Below are 18,869 nucleotides of genomic sequence, written 5' to 3' on the forward strand. Positions count from 1 at the left end.
GGTTGTAACAGCCAAGTAACTACCAACTGTGTGGATGACGGATGTATGGAAAGCAGATGTAAGTCTTAAGTTTGTAAATAGCGGAAGTTTAATTTTAAATCTTGTACATAATTTGACTGTTCTTAACTGAGGATCACTGAAATGAATAATTTATTTTAATTTTCGACAATACTTAGTTGTAATAGCCAAGTAACTAGCTACTGTTTGAATAATGGGTTTAATGAAAGTGGATATAACTATTAAACCTGTAAATATTTGAAGTTTAATTCTAATTCATGTACATAATTTTACTCATTAAAATTAATCAAACTCGAGTTTTTCTAATTACATTTTTGTAATGTGTTTATCTGGAATTTTCCACATCCAGGAGGATCCTCTGTTTTGTGGATCTATGGAATGAATAATTAATCTAATCTAATCTTATTTAAGCACAAATTATTACAGAAGAGACTGAGTTCACAAGCACATAAGGCTTTGGAAGCGGATAATTTTATCAGAAATTTTCGTCAGACATACTCTGAATAAAGGACAGATTGGAAATGTTTTCTGTAGAATGATCAGCAGTGCACATTATAAACTGGTTGTCTACCCTGATCATTTGAAATCTTGGTCTTCATTCACCAAAACATTACAAAATTTACAGTATTTTTAGTCTACTATTGACCTGAATATGCTCAAGAACTCAGAGTCCTGATGAGCCCATACAGAAGCAAATGTGTATTCATAAAGACATGGCGACCAATAAGCAGAAACATAATGCAACACAATTGATGTATACATACTTGTTTAGAATGCTGGTGAGCAAGATATCTGAGACAGGCGAAATACCCTCAGACTTCAAGAAGAATATAATTATTCCAATCCCAAAGAAAGCAGGTGTTGACAGATGTGAAAATTACCGAACTATCAGTTTAATAAGTCACAGCTGCAAAATTATAACGCGAATTCTTTACAGACAAATGGAAAAACTAGTAGAAGCCAACCTCGGAGAAGATCAGTTTGGATTCCGTAGAAATATTGGAACATGTGAGGCAATACTGACCCCACGACTTATCTTAGGAGCTAGATTAAGGAAAGGCAAACCTACGTTTCTAGCATTTGTAGACTTAGAGAAAGCTTTTGACAATGTTGACTGGAATACTCTCTTTCAAATTCTGAAGGTGGCAGGGGTAAAATACAGGGAGCGAAAGCTATTTACAATTTGTACAGAAACCAGATGGCAGTTATAAGAGTCGAGGGACACGAAAGGGAAGCAGTGGTTGGGAAGGGAGTGAGACAGGGTTGTAGCCTCTCCCCAATGTTATTCAATCTGTATATTGAGCAAGCAGTGAGGGAAACAAAAGAAAAATTCGGACTAGGTATTAAAATCCATGGAGAAGAAATAAAAACTTTGAGGTTTGCCGATGACATTGTAATTCTGTCAGAGACACCAAAGGACTTGGAAGAGGAGTTGAACGGAATGGATAGTGTCTTGAAAGGAGGGTATAACATGAACACCAACAAAAGCAAAACGAGGATAGTGGAATGTAGTCGAATTAAGTCATGTGATGCTGAGGGAATTATATTAGGAAATGGGACACTTAAAGTAGTAAAGGAGTTTTGCTATTTGGGGAGCAAAATAACTGACGATGGTCGAAGTAGAGAGGATATAAAATGTAGACTGGCAATAGCAAGGAAAGCGTTCCTGAAGAAGAAAAATTTGTTAACATTGAGTATTAATTTAAGTGTGAGGAAGTCGTTTCTGAAAGTAATTGTATGGAGTGTAGCCATGTATGGAAGTGAAACATGGACGATAAATAGTTTGGACAAGAAGAGAATAGAAGCTTTTGAAATGTGGTGCTACAGAAGAATGCTGAACATTAGATGGGTAGATCACATAACTAATGGGGAGGTATTGAATAGGATTGGGGAGAAGAGGAGGTTGTGGCACAACTTAACTAGAAGACGGGATCGGTTGGTAGGACATGTTCTGAGGCGTGAAGGGATCACCAATTTAGTATTGGAGGGCAGCGTGGAGGGTAAAAATCGTAGAGGGAGACCAAGAGATGAATACACTATGCAGATTCAGAAGGGTGTAGGTTTCAGTAGTTACTGGGAGATGAAGAAGCTTGCACAGGATAGAGTAGCATGGAGAGCTGCATCAAATCAATCTCAGGACTGAAGACCACAAGAACAACAACATGTTACAAAAATGAAAATATTGAAGTATCCAAGTTGTTATTACAAGAAACTGATTGTTCAAATAAGATATTCTTCTTAAAATTGCAGTTAGTGTTTCTATGCAAATTACGTAGTTAAAATTATTCAGATATGTTTACATATGAGTTACTTATGCTTTATTCACACAAATGAAAACGAACGAGTGACATTGTATGACCAAGTTGTGGTCTAAATGGTTACACATTTGTAAAAAAAATTAGGTTATATAGTTGAATGCATGTAAGAAATTATCATACTAGTGTTCAGCTCCAGGTCACAATGATCACGCAAGTATTTATTATCATTCTCATACACCAAATAATATGCAAAAGCCAAGTAAACGTCGATATTAATGTATGGTCTCTCTGTGTCCTCACTGAAAACAAATAAAACACCAACACCCTCCAAAATTTCTTAAATAATTAAGCATGTGAGTATTTGAGCATGGCCTCTTTGTGGCCTCAACGAATTTCAGTAAAAGACTACAAAAGTTTCTTAATGTATTCATAACACAAAACGAAATATATGTTTATAATTCAATATAAAAGATTATAACGATACTGTATAGTAACAGCAAGATACCGTTGATCAGGTATAGTGAAATAAACATTAGATGTGTGACACTCACATAGCCATACCAATTAAACAAAGAAATTACACACAATACTGACTTACTTTCCATAATAGTATGAATGACATTGAAAAATTACTGTTTAATAATGCTACTATCGTCATGAGTGTACATTTGACAGTAAAAAATTGTACACACAAAACTGCATAATAATGGAAGGAAAATGACTAGTATAGTCTAGCTTACTTAATGAATGCCTCATAATGGCAAAATATTATTCGCTCATATGTTTTCCTAGTGAGAGGAGGTAAAGTTGCACTTGTCATGCAGTTTTTCCAATTGTTTTTCACAGTGTTGATACAAACTCAAGGACTTCAGATCAGTTAGTCAATCATATTGTACTTCTGTCTGACACGACAGCAATTATTTGACATGGTTCAGATTGAAGACATAATAACATTTTGTAGTATAGCACAAATAGGCTTGGTAGAGTTCACCACATGCAGAATATTAACTCTGTTCTCAGGGTAACTATTATGACTTCATCGAGTTAAGAGGCCTCCATCATAATGTTCCAGTATGTGGATTGGAAATATTTTCAGTTTGGAGTGGTTTTGGTCTCATCCTTTCACATGTCTCCCAGGTAGGCTCAAGTATACAACATTTTATACGAAACATATCGAAAAAATGATAAGATGATACGTTACAAAGCTTTTCCAAGCAAAACATAACGTCATCTCCTACAAAGAGTGATCACCATACTTAATAGTGAGAAAGCTTATTCACTGTGTCATCAACAAACATTAAAATACATAATACTATATCATACTGAACGAGAATTCAGATATTTTCACCCCCGGCATAGCTTATCACAATGTTAACGTATCTGTCCAGAAAAATCACATGTGTAACACATCAAGAGCAGTCTTTGCTTGTAGCTAGCTCGAACTTTAACTATGCCTCTACAAAACTGGCCAGATTTTATAGTACCACATTACATTACCAAAATCTTTTGCCAGACTACTCCTGTTGCATTATCCACAGTAACTCAATAAATCTAACTACACACTCCTTATGGTATCAAAAATGTGATGAGCATATTATCAATCTTCAGATACAACTCTCAGAAATTGATTCATTCTTAAACTTTTCCAGCCAAAATCCTTACATCTATACAAAACCTACACAAAGGTATTCATATATCATTAGCAATAGACATACAAGAAAGACTCTGCTCCACTTAAAGGAAATGATCATAGTTGTGAAAAAGTACTATATCATCAAGAATTAATGCTATCATTGATAAATATATCTGTTGCAGTAATCCCTTCATGGCGACAAAATATCCATGAGAGACACAATTACAGGAAACTTATTATACAACTTAGGAAACACATCATATACAATTCAATATCAGCATAACTCCTTGCTGTTTTAATCTTCACTGAAGTTAAAAGGTTTCATGGCTACATCTTTTCATATTCCTGAAAATCACGAATCATTAAGATAAATTATTTCCTTGTCTTTTCTGTTGTCCCTCAGGTAAGCTGCTAGATACCTTTTGGAACACATTAATGGAATAAACACACAATAATACACAAATCAAGAGATACTATGAACAAAACTGGAATTTAATACCGAAGAAGAACAATTTTAGACATAATAAGAACCACCTTTCTCATCACCATTTAGCTATCGGTATCTACACTAGCTCTCAGATTCCAGTCATTGGACTAGTTTTGTTTTCTTCTTCACATACTAAAGAGCCCCATAGATCCGCACTGTTTTCCTCTACATACTTCCTCTGTTCTATGTTATTTCCCTTCTCTTTGTTTTCATTAGGATTTCCAAGTTTTGAGGGGTTGCAATGAGTATATTTTCGTTTCGTAAAGCATTTAGCGGCGGAGTGGCCGCGCGGTTTGAGGCTTAATGTCACGGATTGCGCGGCCTCTCCCGCCGGAGGTTCGAATCCTCCTTGGGGCATAAGTGTGTGAGTTCTTCTTAGCATAAGTTAGTTTAAGTAGTAAATCTAGGGACCGATGACCTCAGCAGTTTGGTCCCTTAGGAATTCACACAAATTTGAACATATTTTTCGTAAAGCATTTACAAAATCTTAACTATCTGAAAATGTACAACAGATTGGGCATATAATCATAAGCATATTGTTATAGTTCAAGAGCCCTTCATTTAAATTAAGACACCATGTTCCACGTTTCATTCTATGAACACTTTGGCATTTGCAATGCGATGGACTCCATTGATTCTCCTAGTCTGTAGAATCTCTACCTCAGTTGTAACTGGATGAGCAAAACTTTTCCATCGCTAATCTTACTACATCACAATGTCTCAACCTAGAAGAACCCAGTAGCAATACATTCTCCTAATTTTTTAATACTAAATCTTGTGGCAAAGATTTCGAATCGTTTGGCAGCGCATTCATGATTTATTTCAGTCATAGATGTATGAGTCACACGAATTATGATAGAGCTCAAAATAAAATCTACATCATTTATCAAGCTCTGTGACAACATGTTCAGATGATTTAGATGCTGGTTGGTACAATGAAACGTAAATTGGCAAAACAGTTTATGGGTGAACAACCGGATTTCAGTGTCCAACTGGAGCAACCTGATGATGACAAAGTGGTTACTTGCCAAAATATTGCGCTTGTTGAGAACTGATACCTGGCTGTACACCAGTGAACTATTTCACCATGAAGTATGATGGGAGAGGCTGAACAATCTTCTACTGTCCGGTGCACACTTCCAAGCTACTGACATGAATTGTGGGCCATTACCACTTTATCAATATGATAAATTTTACATAGAAATTGTTACAGGAATGCCTGTACAATGAACTTATTAATAGCACTTCTCAATGGCGAGGGTAATACAAACTTTGAAGTCAACTCAGCCACAACAAAAACATAAGAATGACCTTGTCTGGTTCTTGGAAGAGGACCAGTCAAAACTACAGCAGCAAGTTCTCTCGGTCTTGGTGGAGTGATTGGGAATGAAGGTGCATGATGAGACACTATGGTAACCTTTTGACAAGGTTTATACATAGCCAATATCTTACAGAAGTGTCCCTCCATGTCCAACAAATTGAATAAGCAACTTTCAACTAGAGGAATCACAATTATCTTTAGTTAAAACCAATCTACTGCAGGAGTAAATTCGTGCCACTCTGAAACCGATGGCTAAATTTATTAAATTTGACACATTGTGTCAAGGCAGTCCTCAAATTGCCTGTGGTCCAAGTTGTCTGTCATTAAGGTTGTTCCCTTATTGAATATTTTCACCCTAAATCGATCCACGAACGTCCTGTCTAAGGACGGTGTCCTAAGAACACCATGACGGGAGAAGTCTTATGATGCTAATGTGATAACTTTAGGCAAGATCAACAACATCAGCATTTGTGTGTGTGCTGCACTCAACGGTAATTAGGGCCAGTGGTGGACTTGATCTTCTTAATATAGTGATGGAAGCATTTTGCGAAAAGCTCTCCTTGGGTACACCAAGAACTACGGCAATCGTCGATGGTACCAGGTGGGTCCCCTGAATTAAGATGTCTACCATATTTTTTCCTTGGGGAAATCAGTGGTGGGACGAAACTCCTCTGGTACTCGTGCAGTGCACAAAAAAAGAGAGAGATTCCTTCTTTCAGAGTCACCTAAAGCACCACTCCGTCTCTAACATCATTCACTTGAGAGATTTTATTTTGCATGAACGATGAATATGTTTCATCTATGCTAAATATACAATCCGGTGTATAGGAATATTTACCAAGCTCAGTCTCGAGAACATTTAAAACACACACCGTTAGTGAACAATGAAGGTACTGTAGGCTTTAGGATAGACAAAAGAGCTTTGTGGCGGTCGGCGGAAAGATCAAACTAGGCCAGTTCTTTAACTTCACCACGGAACGGATACAAGATTCCATTTTTCTCACATAATCGTAAACGCAAACTTGGCACATAGCCTTTTAAACTGCCATGGGATTCAGATTTCACTGCAACTTAAAAAAAAGAGCAAGTTTCTTTCCCATGTAAGTAGACGGAATCGGCTTCCGATTTCCCTACTAACAGATTCTTCTAAAGCCAAGTGGTGACTAAAAATCCTTCGTAAGGTTTTTAGAGGCATAGAAAGTGATTTAGATGTGTTTTTAAACCATTTCGTTTCTCTGAGAACCTATAAAACTAAAGTCGTGCGATTCTTTACTAGTTTTCATCTAATTATTAACTCTTAGAGAGGTAAGTGCGACGCAAATTCCACAGTGACGGTGCTTAGCGTTCTGTCATGTTGGGAATCTTATCTGCAGCACGAAAGGGGCTCTAGAACAAAAACTGCCATCTTTGTAAAGAAAAATGTAACATTACTAATGTTCAGCATGGAGCACAGTATCAGTACACCGACATATGTGCAATAAAAGGTAAATTTGACATGCTTTACTTGCTCAGACACACTTGTAGAAATATTGCAGCAAGCCCTTACCTCTCAAAGTTTATTTTTGCTTCGCTGATCCTTGGAAATATCTCTCGCATCTAGGAGACTCAAATGTAACGCACAGCGCAGATAGATACAAATCGCTGGAGTCAACAAGAGGAGCGTTCACATAATTATTCTGGAAAAGCAGTAGTTCACTCTGAGGACGCCATTTTTCCCCATGTTATCGGTTTTTTCCTGTCTCTGCTATCTTACTCGCCTAAAAAGCAGCAGAGTTCTGTGTACCTGAGTTGCATGCAGAGAATTATTACAATTATCGTGAGATCTTCAAAAGCACGTCATTTGTATTTCTCAGACTAAAAAACTACGGAAAGTAGATTAAAGTTATTACATGTCTGTTTCAGGTTAACTGAATGAGCAGTCGGAACAGATACGAATTATAGAGAAGCACTGCTTTCATACTAACGTCTCAGAAATGTGTCAACAGTCTCCGTAACAGAGCCGATTCCCTTACAAAAAGCATGTCACCTTCCCTGGAAAAATATTCAGAAAAAAACATGGCACTCAACGATAAATGCTTTTGAACTACGAAGAAAAGGACTCCACCCCATTAATCCAAAGAAAAAAATCTCATCCGATTGTTTCGATGAATCTAAGCCTCAAATGATATCGTTGCGATCTGCTTGATGCAGAAAGTGTGATAATTTGATATACAGTGACATTGAAACATTGAGCCGGCAGCTAATTTGCTTCAGTGTCTTCTGCGTGTACGTTACTCTGTTAGTCTTCACTCACTCTTACATCTCAGGACGTACTGGTATCGGATATTTTCGACTGTGGCATACAAAAGTTATAGCGTTTGGTAAATCAGGATATTTGGACTTTTATTCGTCTTATCTATGAGTCGACCTATGTATTCTTGTCGGACGAAAATGTCAGTTGTGTGTCCTGTTGTTCCTCCAAGCCATGGGAACAGCAAATGCCGTGGCGGGGTTCTTTTAACCAGCATATCAGGAATGTTTTACATGAGCAACCGTCCGCCAGAAATACACTGGGGTGACAAAAGTCGAGGTATACCTCCCAGTATCACAGGTCTGCAAAAAAAATATTTTTTGAAAGTTGTTTGAAATGTTATAACTGACTTTTATGTACTTTTCAGCGCTGATTTAAAAAATGCAATCCATTTTTTTCTATCAAGTCAGGTTTTCTCAAAAAAAGGAGTATTTTTGGGTATAGTAATAAAATTTAAACAATTTATCACATTTTTTCCAACGTTATAAAATTTTATTTTAGTTATAAATCATGTTCTAAACTACATTTCCAGTACACTTTCATTTCTCATTAAGCTCTTAAGTCCTTATAATAACGCTTTGGCTTTCTGTCGAAGGATCTTTTATTGCTTTTCCGACTGTGGATTCGTTGAGGACCATCTCTTTTTATCATCCAGCAGTAGTCCGCTATCATGTTGACGTTCCATCTTCCTTGATATCTTCTTTCCATTTCTTTGATGTCTTGGTAGAATCTTTCGCCCTGCTCTTCACTTACATCACCGAGGTTTGCAGGGAAGTAGTCAAGATGTGAGAGGAGAAAATGAACTTTAATGCTCATGATACAGTCCAGCTTCTTAAAGTTGTCGAGCATGTCTGCGACGATTGTCTTGTAGTTTTGTTTCCTAGGAAACCGGTAACAACTAATTTAAAAGACATCCATGCTGCCTTTACTTTTGTTTCCATTTTGTCCACAAAGTTGTGATCTGTCATTAGTTACTAATATCTGGTCCGACAGAGATTCCTTCCTTTAGCTATGTCTCGGGTAAACCAGGAAACTGTCCACAAAGATATCTGAAACACTCCCCTTCTTTTGGCAATGCCTTAAGAAATTCTTTCATGAGTCCCAACTTAATGTGAAGTGGTGGAAGTAACACCTTTTTGGGATCCGCAGGGCTTTTCCCCTCAAGATTTTCAGCCCCTCCCTGTAAGGTTTTTCTCAAGCGCCAAGCTTTTTTATGTAGTGTTGCTTTCTGTCTCTACTGTCCCATTCACAGAGAAAGCAAGGGAACTTTGTATATCCACTTTGTTGACCAAGCAGGGTGAAAATCACTTTTAAATCGCCACATGGTGTCCATTTGTGGTATGAATAGCAGAATTTGCTTAAAACCAGGTCAAGGCTTTCGTAACATTCTTTTAAGTGAGCCGAGTGTCCAGCTGGTATAGAAGCATACTTAATGCCATTGTGTAGAAGTACTGCTTTAAGGCTTCTTTTTGAAGAATCAATAAAAAGTCTCCACTCATCAGGAGCATATTCTATTTTGAAACGTGCCATAAGCCCAGGAACATCACTGCAAAACACCAGGTCACCTTCTTGAGAGAAGAAAGATACAAGCTCCTTTCCCCTCGATTGATACCAGGAAAAGAATGTAACCGGAGCCATCATATGTTTATGTTTCAATCTAGATCCTAAAACCTCTGCCGATTCTTTAGAAAGGCCTAGGTTTCTAACTAAATCGTTCAATTCAGATTGTGAGAATATAATAGGATCGGTTATGCCAGGATCGTAGCAGTCTCTTCTTCTTCACTATCACCTCGCTGAGCCAATGTCTTGTGATCATAAATATTATCCAAAGAATCCTTGAGGAGAGGGCATTGGTACTCCAGGTCCATGAAGAACAGGGCGAATGGTTGATTGAATGTTAGGGTAAGAAATATCCTTTTTGTTTTTCAAATTGAAACCTCGTTCATTGCAAGAACAAAAATAGCAGTCGTCACTACGATTTTTGGGATCCCTTCAAACCATTGGCATTCCAAAATGTAAGGACTGCTTTTTACGTTGAAACCATTGCTTCAGTTCTTCAACACACACTGAACAAACTTTGTGTGGGGCCCAAGGCTTATCTTGATCGCCTAACTTTATACCAAAAGAGGCGAAGTACACTTTTTCAACAAAATCGGAAATGTTTCTTTGTTGCTTTTTAACGGTATAGTTACCACAAATGTAGCAGAAGCAATCTGGCGAGTTTATACATCCTCTGGTAGCCATTGTCCATTGTCCATAAAACAGTTTCATAACACAAGGAAACAGTCACTATTTTAAAGCACTAGTAAGAATAGCACATGAACAGCACAGAGTGAAGAGTTACTGTGAACTGAAGGACAGTAGCAGAAGCTCACTGCTTGATGATGACGGGGGAAGGGGCAGCGCAGCGCGACAAACTGACATGAAAATACTGCTGGTTTCTCCTAATTACTCTTTCTTTTACATAGATCTAGTATAAAAACGGTAAATAACAGTTTATGGAAATCGTAGAAACCAAAATTCAAACTCACTAGAGTGCTGAAATACCGAAAAAAGCTAAAACTAGACAAGCGGTTTGTGAAATAACTGTACGTAATGGAATTTTTTAACTATTTTTCCCGAAATCAGCGTTGAATACACTATAAAAATGACTTAATAAATTTGAAACACTTTTTATGTTACAGACCTGTGTATCCTGTAGGACCACCTTTTGCCCGACGTGGTGCAGTAACTCGACGTAACGTGGATTCAACAAGTCGCTGGAAGAAATGTTGAGCTATGCTGCCTCTACAGCCATCCACAATCGAGAAAGTATTTCCGGTGCACGACGTTGGGCATGAACTGATCTGTCGATTATGTCCATAAATTTTAGATGCGATTCACTTCGGGCGATCTGCGTGGCCAAATCATTCGCTCGAATTGTCCAGAATGTTCTTTAAACCAATCACGAACAGTTGTGGCCTGGTGAGACGGCGCATTTCATCCATAAAAATTACATCGTTGTTTCGGAACTTGAAGCCTATGAATGGTTGAGAATGGTCACCAAGTAGCCGAACATTACCATTTCCAGTCAATGATCGGTTCAGTTGGACCAGACCACTTAAACACATTCCATATCAACACAGCACACACCGTTATAGAGACACCAGCAGCTTGAACAGTGCCTTGTTCACAACTTGGGTCCATGACTTCGTGGAGTATGCGCCATACTCCAACCCTACCATCAGGTATTGCCAGCTGAAGTCGGAACTCATCTGACCAGGCCATGGTTTTTCAGTAGTCTACGATCCAACTGATGCAATCATGGGTTGAGGTGAGGCGGTGCAGGCGATCTCGTGCTGTTAGCAAAGGCACTCCGTCGGTCGTCTGCTACCATAGCCCACTAACGCCAAATTTCGCAGCTGTCTCCTAACGGATACATTTGTCGTACGTCGCACATTGATTTCTGCTGCTATTTTACGGCAGTGTTGCCTGTCTGTTAGCATTACAACTATACACAAATGAGCTGCTCTCTGATGTTAAGTGAAAGTCGTCGGCCACTGCATTGTCCTTGGTGAGAGATAGTACCTGAAGTATTGCATTCGCGGCAAGCTCTTGACACTGTGGATCTCGGAATACTGAATTCCCTAACAGTTTCCGAAATGGAACGTCCTGTGCGTCCAGCTCCAACTACCACTCCGCATTCAAAAACTGTTAATTCCCGTCGTGGGGCCATAATCGCGTCGGATACCTGTTCACATGATTGACCTGAGTACTAATGACAGCTTCGCCAATGCACAGTCCTTTTAAACCTCTTGTACGCAATGGTACCGCCATCTCTTCACTGTTAAACCAAAACATGCCCACTGCCGACCGAGACGTTGGATGCCACCTTGTGGTGTTGCGAGCACGTGACGCAGCAGCAACAGTATGTAAGCGGAGCTGAGACGGACGGGTATCGCCCCAGTGAAGATATGGGCTGCAAATGAGAAATGAGGAAATCCATTCAGATAAGCAATTTTGATAAGGGGCAGATTATTACTACGCAGAGCATGTGAACGAGTATCTCGAAAACAACAAAGCTGGTCGAATGTTCACGTGCTACTGTTGTGAGCATTTACATAAAGAGGTAGAAGGGCAGTAAAACTATCACTATGCGGTAAGTGGTTGGACGTCCACGACTCGTCACAGAACGTGGGGACCGAGCGAGGTGACGCAGTGGCTAGCGCACTGGACTCGTACTCGGGAGGACGACGGTTCAGTCCCGCGTCCCGCCATCCTGATTTATTTTTTCCGTGATTTCCCTAAATCGCTCCAGGCAATTGCAGCGGGTGGTTCTTCCCTATCCTTCCTTAAGCCGATGAGTGCGATGACCTCGCTATCTGGTCTCCTCCCCCAAACAACCCAACCCAACCCAACAGAACGTGGGGTTCGGGTGCTTGTATTGTAGGACAGATGGTGATCTGTGACATCTCTAGCGAAAGAGCACGATGCTAGTGCACACCGTTCATTGTACATTGTTGAACAAGGAGCTCCGCAGCGGACTACCCTTACGTGTTCACATGTTGACCTAACGACATTGTCAGTTACGACTGCAGTGAGCGTAGAACGCTGGGATATGACTGTCGATCAATGGTAACGTGTCGGCTCTTCGGGTGAATCGAAGTTTTGCTACACTAGGTCGATAGTCGTTTCCATAAATGCCGTCATCGAGGTGAACGACCGCTCGAAACGGGTAGCGCACCACCGAAGCAGGTTGATGGGAGGGGTATTATGTTACTCTATGCCTGTATCGGACCTGTGGTAGAAATCGAGATCACGCTGGCAGCTGCATCCCTTCTTGGTTGGTGTCTCCCCCAACGGCGATGTCATCTTCCAGGGGTATAATTGTCCGTGTCTCGGAGCCAGAATCGTGCTACAGTGGTTTGAGGAGCATTATAGTGAACTCACCATGAAGTCTCAGCGATCAAATTCGCCTCATGTAAATTCTATGGAACCGATCTGTGTGGCTGTTGGGCGACACCACCGCGTACGCAAATTAGCGGCCCGTTATTTAGGCCAATTACGTGATCTGTGCGTAGACATCTAATGCCACATACCTCCACGAACGTATCAACAAACTGACCGATCCCTGCTTCCCAGAATTAGTAGTGTATTTCGTTCCAAAGATGGACAAACAAGCTATTAAAGAGGTGGTCATAACGTTTTGGCTCGTCAGTGTATAAGTGGGTATCACTGTCCCACAGCTTTTGTCATCTCAGTATTAAGATTGTAGAAGTTCTTTACAGAAGGGTTGACTTTTCCTTTCTATGATTTCAAGTTAACGGATATAACAAAAAGAATTTGTTCTATTTAAACAGTAACAGGCTTCTCTTTTTCTGAAGTGGAATGAAATGTGCTTATGGTGCTCTTGGCTAGGCAGATAATCTGGTATGTTCGGCCATCAGATGCAAGGCGTTTTGTTTGCGTGTCGAGCAGGGATCCCAGAATCCCATGATCCATAGTCAGCAACGCTAATCCCAAGATCACGAACAGCGGACACTTCTTCTGCATTAATAAAAAATAAAATGTTCAAATGTGTATGAAATCTTATGGGACTTAACTGCTAGGGTCATCAGTCCCTAAGCTTACACACTACTTAACCTAAATTATCCTAAGGACAAACACACACACCCATGGGCGAGGGAGGACTCGAACCTCCGCCGGCAGCAGCCGCAGCGCCTCAGACCGCTCGGCTAATCAAGCGCGGCACCATTAATACAAAACACACACCTTCGCAACTTAGAAAAACAAGCAATCACTGCCAACAACTGTCAGGACTCTCAATGCTGAGGTGTAATTTACAACAAACACAACTTCATTCTACAGTTTTATGTAGGACTCATTGGCAGTGCTGCCAAACCACCTTCATTTGCTCAGGTACTTTGTCTGATTTGAGGGATATGTATGGTTACTTTTTGTAGAGGGAAGTCTCCTAAATTTAACTGCTCCCGTCCACAACGGAGGCTTGGGCTGCTGGTTCTGTACTCTGCACAACTCTAGTTAAAACTTCTAACACACTGTGGCGCAGTATACACTTTGCCCACTTGTCTTCTTGGTTATCAATTTGCAATAACATGTTTTGACAATGGAAAAAAAGTTTTTGTGTTGTGTAGCGTTTTTCGTTGTCTCTCCTTTACATTAGCTGGTAAGCCTTCGAACATATACGTTTTCTTGAGTATTAAGTTTTAAGGTTAAAGTTTATGATTAAACTGCTTTACTTACATGTTCGGTTAAATATTTACTGGGGCAGCAAAATGTAGGCTTTAAGTTTTAAGGTAAAAGTTTATGATTAAACTGCTTTACTTACATGTTCGGTTAAATATTTATTGGGGCAGCAAAATGTAGGCTACGTAAACTTCAGTTGGTTAAATCGGATCTCTCATTTTTTCATATTTAAAGTCTGCTCACATTTGTATACACTCCCATTTTCTTGGAATTCTCTTGTAGATTTCAAAAGGATAATGAGGAAGGTTGATTAAAGAAAGTGGCGTCCTTCTAAATTGACTAAAGCTATTTATGCAGTTCGGAAAAAAGAAGATGGGTTGAAAAACAGATATGCAGAAGAAACTAATATGCAACATTTTCGCAGATTTCTAAGGATAGAAATTCGCGTGTCACAAGAAAAAAATGCCTTTAGCCAAAATCTTAGTACAAAACAATTCACATTCTTTGCTAAAAAAATGTTGTTGACCATTATAGTAATTTCATGCGCCCTTTGTGCTAGCAACCACTACTGCTCCTGTTACCTCAGCAGACCGTTCCTCCCTGATGCTGAAGCCCTCGATTTACTCTTTACATTTAACCATTATCTCATGGGGGATTGACACTAGAACTCCTTTTGCACCAAGATCTTGGCAGCTTTGATTTTAAACTCTGTAAAAGTTATTACAAGTATGAGGTCCAGAAGGTCACTTCTATTGACTTTTTTCTCTAGCCACTTTGCTTTGACACTTCAGATTTGTTTCATTTAGCTTCGTGTATCTTGTATGTGGTCTGGATGACATAATTCTCGAAATTTGTTGCGATAACGGACCATTACGACTCATTCGTTCACCTCCATTGAATTATGAGACAAAATAAGGCTATGCTACTGATATATGGAGCTTGAGCTTAGTGCACAGTCCGACGTCCGACAATACTACATTTATATCACGCTATATCGACAGCGAAATGAAGGATTTCGTGGGACAAATTTTTCTTCGTTTAGAGCAAGTTGCCATTCATCACACCACATGGACTTCCATTCTAAGTCATCCTGTGTCCTCATACAGTCACTCAGCGACAGCACATTCCGGCGCACTACAGCGTCATCAACAATAAACCGTAGACTGCTGCTCGCCCTGTCTATCAGGTAGTTTATGTATGCAGAGAACAGGAGCGGTCTCATCACACTTCTTTGGAACACGATTTACGAAATCTTCGTCTGTGATGTACGGGCACAATCCAGAAAATGTACTACGTTCTATTACTTAAGAAGTCTTCGAGTCACTGGCATATCTGAGAACTTATTCTGTCTGTTTTGAACTTCCTTATTGTCATGTGTCAACCGGTTTCCGCAAATCTGGGCCGCGCGGGGTAGCCGTGCGGTCTTGGTCGTCTTGCCACGGTTCGCGCGGCTCCCCTCGTCGGAGGTTAGAGTCCTCCCTCGGTGATGGGTGTGTATGTGTGTGTCGTCCTTAGCGTAAGTTAGATTAAGTAGTGCGTAAGCCTAAGGACCGATGACCTCAGCAGTTTCGTCACAGAGTCCTTACCACAATTTCCAGTTTCCGGAATTCTGGTAATATGGGACTTGCTCGTCGCCCTTGTGGTTAGTCGGATAATGTGCATAACATCTTGTTCTACGGAGCTGTTATTGTGTTTCTTAATACTTTTTCTTTCATCAACAGGAATATTTGTTTGAAGCAGCTCTCCACCCCTGTCGCTTTGTTAGTGAATCTCTCCTCTTCGGCTTACCTGCTGCCTCCATAACATTGACGATTTGCCTTGCGTAGTGGTATATAATCCTGGCTTTGTGATTATTTCCCTGTACCGTCCTTTCAATTGTTTGTTTTCAGTCGCCCCTAATATTGTAACTTGAACCCAACCGCACATTCTTTTCGTTCTGAAACGTCCCCTTTGAACCATTATACATGACTGTGCTTAAACTGACACACAATATTTTGTTAGCGCAACGCAATCTGACTTTCAAAATTCCCTACAAAAGAATGGCCCTGACTAACATTAAACTATACCTTTCACAAATCACTTACCTCACAAAAATCTTCGCTGCTCAAGCTACTGCAATACAGCGAGCGCCACTACTGCCAGCTAAATAAAAGATTCAAACTATGGAAGGCACTAACTACTGATAGGGATAGTTAGCAAATGAAAGATATTAATAGAGAACAAACAATGTATTTACCTTGATATCATCATATATAAATATAGCAGTTCATGACAAATTTCAAAACTCCGCCATCTCTCTCTCCACATCCACCACTGCTGGCGGCTCACCTCCAACTGCGCAACGCTACGCGCTGTTCACATCCAGCTGCCGCTGCCCAACACTACAATGGCAGACAACAATGCAAACTAGACACAGACTGCCCACAGCACAGCCAGTGATTTTCATACAGAGGTGGTGTTACCAATAAAAAAACCAAAACAGCCTACTTATAGTTCCATTTCGTTCTGTAATTGGCAAATTTTTCGCGTTAACTCTTCACATTATATTATACATCACTCGATCAACTATGTGATCTCCAACAGTGTTGTGAAACGCCACATTCCAAAATCTTCTAATAGTTTAATTTTTGCTTGTCCTACTTTGCATGTTTGCATTCTTACATGGTTGAGCTAAAAACAAAATTTTTCTTGAACTGTTCTCTGGTTACAAAGTTTATACAATATTTTTTGACGCTCTTTCTATGCACTGAGGGGACAAAAGCGATATTCACATATACAGACGGCGGTAGTATCACGTACACAAGGTATAAAAGGACAGTGCATTGGCGGCGCTGTCGTTTGTACTCAGGTGATTCACGTGAAAAAGTTTCTGACGTGGTTTAGGCCGTACGACGTGAATTATCAGAATCTGAACGCGGAATCATGGGAAATTTCATATCGGAAATCTTCAGGAATTCAGTATTTCACGATCCACAGTGTCCAGAGTGTGCCGAGAATACCAAATGGCCGGCAGCGGTTCTAGGCGCTTCAGTCTGGAACCGCGTCACCGCTACGGTCGCAGGTTCGAATCCTACCTCGGGCATGGATGTGTGTGATGTCCTTAGGTTAGTTAGGTTTAAGTATTTCTAAACTGTAGGGGACTGATGACCTCAGATGTTAAGTCGTATAGTGCTCAGAGCCATTTGAACCAATACCACATGTCTGGCGCTACCTCTCACCACGGACAACGCAGCGGCCGGCGCCCTTCGCTCCACAACTGAGAGCAGCGGTGTTTGCATAGAGGTGTCAGTACTAGTAGACAAGCAGGACTGCGTGAAATAATCGCATAAATCGATGTGGGGGGGGGGGGGGGGGGGGGTTCGACGGACGTATCCGTTAGGACAGTGCGGCGAAATTTGGCGTTATCGGGCTACTGCAGCAGACGACCGACGCGAGTGCCTTTGCAAATAGCGGAACATCGCCTGCAGCGCCTGCCCTAGGCTCATTACATAACGGTTGGACCCTAGACGTTTGGAAAACTGTATCCTCCTCAGTTGGTAAGAGCTGATAGAAGGGTTCGAGTATGGCGCAGACCGCACGAAGCCATGGACCTAAGATTTCAACAAGGCACTATGAAAATTGGTGTTGATTCCATAATGGCGTGGGGTGTGTTTACATGGAATACCGCGGGAGCTCTGGATGTTTGACTACTTAGAGGCAATTTTCAGCCACTCATGGACGTCATGTTCCTAAAAAACCATGGGATTTTTATGTAGGACAATGTGTCATGTCACCGGGCCACAATTATTCACGACTGGTTTGGAGAACATTCGGGACAATTTGGGCAAATGGTTTGGCCACCCATATCGCGTGACATGTATCCCATAGAACATTTCTTGGACATAATCGAGAGGTCAGTTGGTGCACAAATTGCTGTTTCGACAACTCTTTCGTAACTATAGACAGGTATAGACGCAGTATGGCCCAATATTTCTGCAGGAGACTTCCAAAGACTAGTAGAGACATGCCACGTCGAGATGCTGCATGAACCGGGCAAAAGGAGGCCCGGCACAATATTAGTAGGTGTTCCATACTTTTGTCACCTAAGTGCAGAGAGTCCTTTCGCCGCATGAGATCCCCTGCTGCTACGTATTTCTTGCATTTTCTTGTATTTTCTTTTTTCATCTTCTAGACTTCCGAGATAGAAGTATTCGTCCACTTTGTCACTGTTTGTCAACTGTCACCGTGTACCCCCCCCCCCCCCCCCCCCCCGTCTCATCTCCTCACATCACATGTCACTACTACAAATACGGTTGTTTCTTTTCGTTTGTGTGAACCGTATAGCCAGCTCTAACATTATCTGATCTAGGGAGAATAATCGTATGGCCACTAATATGAAAATTCCCTATTCTATCCATCGCACCTCGCTGATTGCTGAAATACCTATCTACATCCTTTCTGCCCTTAGATCTTTCAGTTTCCCATGCAGCCAAAGCGTCCTAACATACCACATGGGTTACGATAATTTGCATACACATTTTGTGTGATAACTCCTCATGAATCTTTTATCGAGGAAGAAAGCATCATTACATTTGTAGCCGAGTAATGCCTGTGCTAGGGAAAGATAATGTAGTGGTTTCCCGTTACGTATCTTATCACAGAATTCTTGTCCTTCACATCATCCCGGTCATGTCTTT

The sequence above is a fragment of the Schistocerca piceifrons genome, chromosome 6 (genome assembly GCF_021461385.2).
Source record: "Schistocerca piceifrons isolate TAMUIC-IGC-003096 chromosome 6, iqSchPice1.1, whole genome shotgun sequence".
Taxonomy (NCBI): Eukaryota; Metazoa; Arthropoda; class Insecta; order Orthoptera; family Acrididae; genus Schistocerca; species Schistocerca piceifrons.